This window comes from Cyprinodon variegatus, unplaced genomic scaffold, assembly GCF_000732505.1.
Source record: "Cyprinodon variegatus isolate N-32 unplaced genomic scaffold, C_variegatus-1.0 Scaffold336, whole genome shotgun sequence".
In the NCBI taxonomy this organism is placed as follows: Eukaryota; Metazoa; Chordata; class Actinopteri; order Cyprinodontiformes; family Cyprinodontidae; genus Cyprinodon; species Cyprinodon variegatus.
In genome coordinates, this window is record NW_015150789.1 from 825,152 (window position 1) to 832,675 (window position 7,524).

General features: G+C 36.3%; 1 protein-coding gene across 1 annotated transcript in view; it reads right to left on the minus strand.

Annotated features, from left to right (window-relative positions):
* The window catches only part of lrfn2 (leucine rich repeat and fibronectin type III domain containing 2), a 135,145-nt gene that overhangs the window by 81,557 nt on the left and 46,064 nt on the right, over window positions 1-7,524 (minus strand). The window contains exon 2 of the mRNA XM_015385317.1: window positions 5,772-5,897. The gene's annotated coding sequence lies outside the window, so the exon portion shown is untranslated. The remainder of the gene's footprint in view (window positions 1-5,771; window positions 5,898-7,524) is intronic.

Sequence of the window (7,524 nt, forward strand, 5' to 3'; positions counted from 1 at the left end):
ATATATATATATATTTAATAAGAAAAATCCGACATGATTAAAAAAGACGTGTGTGTGCTTACATGATAACAGCTGAGTGTCTAGCATGTTACTCAAACCAACCAACTAGCCTTGACATTAAAGGGCACTACTTTTAAATGTTATGCAACACAGATGCTGTGAATTAGATATGTACTGTTTACAAACCTTTCCTTAATGACTTTCCAGGAAGATGGTCAGTCAGGCACGCTAAATGTGTGAGCTGATGGTGGATAGAGCATGCAGCTTGGCACAGCCATTGGTGTGGTGTTTTCCCAGGTGGAGCTCGTCTTTCCAGGTGATGAGTTGAAAACACAAACAACCAGCTGCTGGGTCAACCGATGCATGTTCGGTTTATGGATTTGCAAAACAATTTAACCCCAGAGCACAGGTTGCAAAAAATAAAAAATCAACTACCCTAAATATAACTCACAATGGGCAAATAATTTTATTACCCAGCATTTGGGTAAATAAAACGACGATGAGTGTAGTTTCATTTTGACCATGTGGTCGAATCTGTTCTTTTTTAGTAGCGATCCTATGCAAGCCTTTATCAACGCCACCCTATGATATAACAATGCAGTTAGTGTACATTGGTCTTCCTTAAGTTGTTGATGTTGGTGAAATCAAATATTACAGAACAAGGCTAAAAGATGTTGTGGCAAAACACAAATGTACAAAGTATATACACTGTGGGTGCCTAAAATTGTGGAAAAAGTAATTTTTACTAAAATAATATTCCTTAATGTGCATTTATTTTTTTGACAGAATTACAATGTAATAAGAATAGAGATGTTTTTAAATATATGTTTTTATTTGCAGTTAAAAGCTGAGTTAATCTTAAAGGAAATTGTTCACATCTTTACGAGGTGGCAAAATGTGTGGAGTGTTGCTAAAAATAGGAATACCAGCTACAGAAACCAAAGTCATAGTTATTTAATGCTAACAAACCATAAGAAAGAAAATGATTCAACTTACAATGCAGCTTTATGACGACCCAAAGAGTAAGACAAAATCTAAAGTATAGTATAGGGTGGTGCCTTGTCCCAAAAGAAACAGGATAACAAAGAATCAATGAACAGACTAGAACTCCAGAAAGTAAATTTTCTTTTTTAACATTTTCCTTCAGGCAGCAGTGGCCTTTTTATCATTTTTGACAGTGAACAGACAGCTCAGTTGCAGACTGGGGCCTCTACATGGGTCATGCACTTAATCTGTGCGCCTTCGCAGCAACCAGAGAGTCCATTTTTTAACTAAAAAAAAAACAAGTTGACATTGTTTCTCAGAGATCCCCGAGGAACAAGGGACATTTTAGCTAGAAAAAAATATGCTAAAGGAAACAAGTACAGAGAACTGTTTTCAGCCACTTACAATAAAATGTAAAAAAAATAAAGATGACTGAGCGAAGTCTGGGCCTCCCTTCTTAAGCTGCTGCCCCCGCGACCCGACCCCGGATAAGCGGAGGAAGATGGATGGAGATGGATGGATGGATGGATGACTGAGCGAGTTCCCCAACTGTTCTTTATTAGTAAATAATAAAGCCATTCAGCAGACAGTTTATAGAAACCTTTATTGGGTGTTTGCATTCATCAATATCCAGATTATATTCTAATGACCAAGCTGCAAAAAATCCTGGTCGACGAAATGTGAACATTTACCACGTGCAAACAGTTCTAGTCTCAACTGTGGTTGCAGTCCGCGGTCTGCTTTGAAACAAATACGATTTGTTCTTAGAATTCATTCAGAAGAGGTTACACAAGCACTCCCAATGATTCAAATGATCAAACTAAAACTTATACAAAACAAAAGACTCTAAAACCCAGAGGAGCAACAGATAGGTCTTTGATTAGCATCTGACTATGGATGTGTTTAAGCGGATGGGTCTATATGGTGCTTATAAATATCAGTGCTCCAAATATAAATTACTCAGGCACAAGAAGTCCCATAGATAGAAGACCACAATTCACCTATTGTGGGACAATAAAGGGATTTTCTATTCTATACAACAATTTTCATGAGGCTGCAGTCTGCTGCATAAATCATGAACCCTTTTCTCATCTAAATGGCCCATTATTGCTTTCCTTAAAGGATCATTCCACCTTTACAGCTAAATTCCAATTCATGGCTCTCTGCTGATGAAACCTGGGAAAACAAACAAAAAAAACATCATATATAAAACCTACTAAAAGATAACTATATAATGAGAGTTGCCGGATATGTTACCGCTCACTTCCGCATCTCTCCCTCGCTCCCTGCTTGTTTAGATTTTTCTTACTTTTTACCTTCTTATAACTTAGTGAAAGCCAGAGAATGTTGGACAACTCATTTTTCAGCTACATTCAGCGGTCGTCTGGAACACCTCAAATACGTTGAAATGCATTGGAGATAAGTTCTTGATAAGTTACGCACAAGTTACTTATAGGTTTTGGATAAACAAGACACCATGACTTAAGGGCTGATTATACTCCGACAGCAGTGTGTCTCAGTGAGCTTGTAGCAGGTATGATGCAGATATTTTTGATTTATGCCCAATTTTGAAGCGTGGTCTGTGCTATGTTTGATCCACTCCACTCCTTATTGTACATCTTTCTTTCTGATGCTTGTTGTTGTTGATATGAATGCTCACAGCGTGCCTTACATTACTCGCCTAAGTATGAAACCAATTGTAAAAGTACATGATAAAAACCTTTGATAACAAAAACAGCCATACATTGAAAATAATGAAATATTTTGATACAAACAAGATTCAGATGAGAGACAAAGAAATGGTAAAATTGATCTCATGTAGATATAACCGAGAATCTATGCCACCATACAGCGCAGCTCTACATTAGCATATCTCATATGTACTTTATCACCTGATAAAAATGACCCTGATGTAAACCGGTTTGACAGCAATGCCACACATCAAGCAGCCAACTTTATCAGCTAAATGGAGTCTAAAATACTTGCAAAGACCAGAAGAATTCAACAACACTTTTGGAAAATGAACCCAATTTGTCTGGAAAATTACATCTCAGCTGCTCTTTATTTCATAGTGTGTTAAGAGTCATCCAGCCACCACTTATCTAAAACTTCTTATCTGCTTCCACCCTCTGGAAAGAAAAGGTGAAACAATCAGGGATTAACTCAATGTCATGGGAGCTTTGCCCCTGGGATAATGGGAAAGAATGACTGCTACACTGAAAGCAGAATAGACGCCAATTTTCAATCAGGAAGAGAGAATATAATGGAAAAGAGGTTCAGCAAACGGCTTAAGACACAAAGACTGCTTTGTGAATCTAAGCTTTCTGGACTCTGCTATATAGATATATATATATATTTTTAAGCAATATCAACCACATCCATATTTTTCTTTTAAAAAGTAAACGGAAGTATTTTTTTCTTGTTTTCAGAAATATCTGACATCATGGTTTCATTGGTTTTATTGCAATATTCCAGTAAGCTATTTATGACACTGAAATTATAAATACAGATTTTTGACCATGAAGATGTTTTTACAGGTAGATTTTTACCCACAAGTTACATCGTTTTTTTTATGTTGTTGTTTTTTCAGCTGAGCTTCAGGGATTATGGACGCAACATTTTTTTTTACAGAGAAACATTTCGGTTCTTTGCAGGTTTCATTTTTCCTAAAATATGGTGTATTCTTACACTCCTAGATGCTGTATAAGATTTTATTCCCACATATAGCTTAAATTATGCTAAATTAAACTATTAAACATATATTAGAGGTTTTGAGTTGGTTATTGATATGAAGAAGTTCAAAAGAAATTTATATCTGGTGGGAATCACCCATTTTGCCATTCTGTGCCCCTAATGTTGTTTTAAAGTGTTTGCTTAGTAAAGTTGGAGTTTTTTTTATCATAATCATTTCTATACACAAAAAAACTGTATTTCAATTCATCGTTAACATAGAAATGTTGCGGGTAGACAATCTATCAAACAGCCTGCAGTTTCACTTTCATGGATGATGCTCTTAAAAAAGGACATTAAATAGTTTGAAAAATGTTTGCTGTCAGAGAAAATGATTCCAAGTGGTGGAAAAAAAAAAACTGACAGCTGAGTTAAAATCTTTGATAAATTGACAGAATGTGGAAATGTGGGTTTAAAGACATGTCATGCTCCAGAAATGAGAAATGTTTAGTGATAAGGATTTGCTTTGATAATATTTTAGCGAAAAGTTTCCTTGTAGAGTAAAAATGACATGTTTCTAATGTACACAGAGAGTTACAGTAGAAGCCATTTAAAATGTCCCCACTTCCCTTGATGGGCCCTTGGCCAGTCCTTTGCTTCTCCCCTACAATTCCTTTTTAAACGTCTAAAATATTCTTTCTGTCATGATTTGTGGACATTAAGATCTAAAGAGAAGTTTTATCTCCTAGTCAGATGTTGTAATTCAGTGAAAGGGTGGAGTCAAAGTATAAAAATATGCACACCCAGCAGACGGTCAGTGGCTGGAAGTTAGAGGAGATTTTCCTGCCGGTCGGCTGCATTTTGACTGGGAAGGGCCATTTTTAAATGGCTGCTACTGTAAAATGCCACTTTGAAAAAAAGAATGTCTCATTTGATCAATCAAGTATTATAATGTGATATCTTTGCAAGCCAACAAAAAAAAAAAAAAAAACAAAATATTAGAGAAAAGATGATCAATTATAGCCGTTACTGAAATATTCTGTAGTTTTACACACTTTCATTTCAGTCATTGTGTGGCTTCTATAGAGACAGTACATTTTTAACATGCTATCTATTAAATTTGTCCACAGTTGCAATTGTGTTGCTTGGCTAAAAATTTGCCCACTTATTTGGCAAATTTTGCTCAAACACAGTAATTGATCATCAAGAATGGGATGAGAACCTAAACTGGAAACTGATGCCAGAAATGTCAATACTAGATTTAAAATCTGAAATCATGTTGCAAGTTACACCTGAAGTTATGTCGAGTTACACCCGGTATAGTTTCATTCTCTTTATAGTTTTATGTGTTAAAAGCCATGGCATAATAAAGGTATAAAAAAATCAAATGAAATCAAAGTTTATTAATATATCATTTTAAAACAACACCAGGAAGACCAAAGTGCTTCACAGAAAGATAAAAACATTGCAAAAACAAAAATCACATATATAAATTATTAAATTTTTCATAAAATAAGTGATTTTTTTCTTGAAATGAGAAGGTAAGCGAGACCCTTGCCAATGGAACAAGACAATTTACATTTAAAATAAGAAAAAAAAACAGTTGCATTGTCTTATTTCAAGTGCTTATCAAATATCTTATTTACCAACTAAAATTAAGGGTAAATAATTAATTTGAGACATTTTTACTTATTTCTAAATAGTTCTGCAGTGATGTCCTGGTAGCTTTGTCAAAAAGTGACAATAGTGACCATTCTGTGGCACAGACATGTGAAAATAAGGTGTTCCTCCTCTTGCACGGGTGACTTTATTCAATCAAAGGCATGAGAGGCTACAGTATATCTGTTTTAACTGAGCACACGGTGGACCAAGATAAATGAACACACTCTGAGACCCAGCGGGCCTCCATGGGCAGATCCCATGTAACCCTTACCCACCAACACATTGCAAACCTCCTCCCATGCCAAATGAGGGACCTGCCAAAAGACAGCCCGACAATCCAGCATCCCTGAAGAGCTGAGCAACCACAATCATGCCCAAATACTCCAACCACCATCTGCCAACGAAGCTATGCTAAACATGATTGTTGCTAATGCCATTAACACATTCATACTCACAGGAGCAAGCGTTTGCTGTCTGATCAGGTCAGGTATCCAAACACATTCTGATTCATTTGATGAATATGTCCAGGTCCTCCTTGCATCCTCCTGGTTATAGCCACCTCGTTTGGGGTTTTCCAGTCGCTTAAAAACGAAAGACAGAAGCAAATTAGAATCTTTGAAGCCCCAGCATTTATCTTACAAAGTATTAAACACAGATGGGTGTGTTCATCATCAGATAGCATCTGATATTACTGGAAATAGAACATCAAATATTGAAAGTGCACTTAAGAGTCCAACATGAAACAGAATAGCACCTCTTCAGTGCACTTTGTTTTTCACATTCTTCATTTTCTTTGATTTAAGACTCCAGTAGTAAAGGTCTGTTTGAGGAAAATACGTAGAGGTCAAGCAGAAGAAGATTTACATGCATATCAAAGGAATCTATCCTGACAACATCTGAACACTTTTAAAAGGAGGAAATCATGATTTGTGCCGAAAAACCACAGTGTTAACACATCCCCTCATTAAAATGCTGTGACCATGTCAGAGCACATGTCCTCCCAGAAACCCTCTCCTGCTTTTCATCCTAATGAGAGAAGATAAAAGTGCGCAGAGGCAGAGATAGACAGGACAGGGTTTTAATAATATTTATTTGGGAGAAAACTGAATGTTCTGGCTTCAGGCTGAGCTGTCCAAGGTGAGTAAACAAAAGCGTTCTCCCTTTGCAATTAGTGCTATCTTTGTTGAATAATACACTGCTTTCTAAAAGCAAGGCTTTTCTTAACACCTCCACTTGCCATACGTCTAAAACAGGAACATAAACCATATGCATCTTTATGCAATAGATGAAGTGGAAATATAAAACTGTAATTAGATTGTCAAGGTATCATAACGGATAAAGCATGTATAAAAAGATTGATCAATAGAAATGTTTGATATCATTTTAAAATTTTTAAAAGGGTAAACCTCACAGCATTGATAATGACGACCAGCAAATGTTCTTATTAACTTAAATAATAAAGAACTATCATGTTTATCTTTGTCTACAGAAAAATAATTAATCATCATAACCCTCAATCAGGCATAATTTTAATTCACTAATGCTACTAATAGCAAAAATGAGCGTCTGCTTCATTTTTTATGCTTGTACAATTTCAGTTCTGACACGTAGCTGAAGCATCTCTGCTGCTCTAGCTGCTCAGTCAAAAAGTGGGTCTGATGCTCGTTGGGCGGAGCTACCCTAACCTTTCTTTGCCTGGAACAATGGTGGATGAAATCGAGGTCAGACGTCCAGTAAAGTGAGTCCAGATGCGTCTGATGCTTCTGCTGCTCCTTTGCTCAGTGGCAGAGAGCGGCTTTGCTATATTTTCTTTTAAAAGTGGATAAAAAGTAATTTTAATGTGTAATAAACCATCTGAAAACTTCATCTGGGCAGTCAGTTTATTAAGATTACCATCCTGCCTTCAAATAGTATTTTTTTGAGAAATAAAATCAAACACATTTTCAGTTTTCGACATTTTAAGTTAGCTTATGTGTTCGTAAACAGTTTCAGAGGAGTGATCATGGCGCTCTGCATCAGCAGCTCTGTCTCTATCTCCCTGTCAGCTCCCAGATCAGCTTCTCTGATTGGTTGATGTAGGCGGTGGCCTGGGGGCCCCATAAAACTCCTTTTACATTTATGGTTAATACAGCTATTCCTTATTTGTGCACATTAATTATGTTTTTGATAAAAATCCTTTGGCTAAAATGCCATCAGAACGCTGATAAC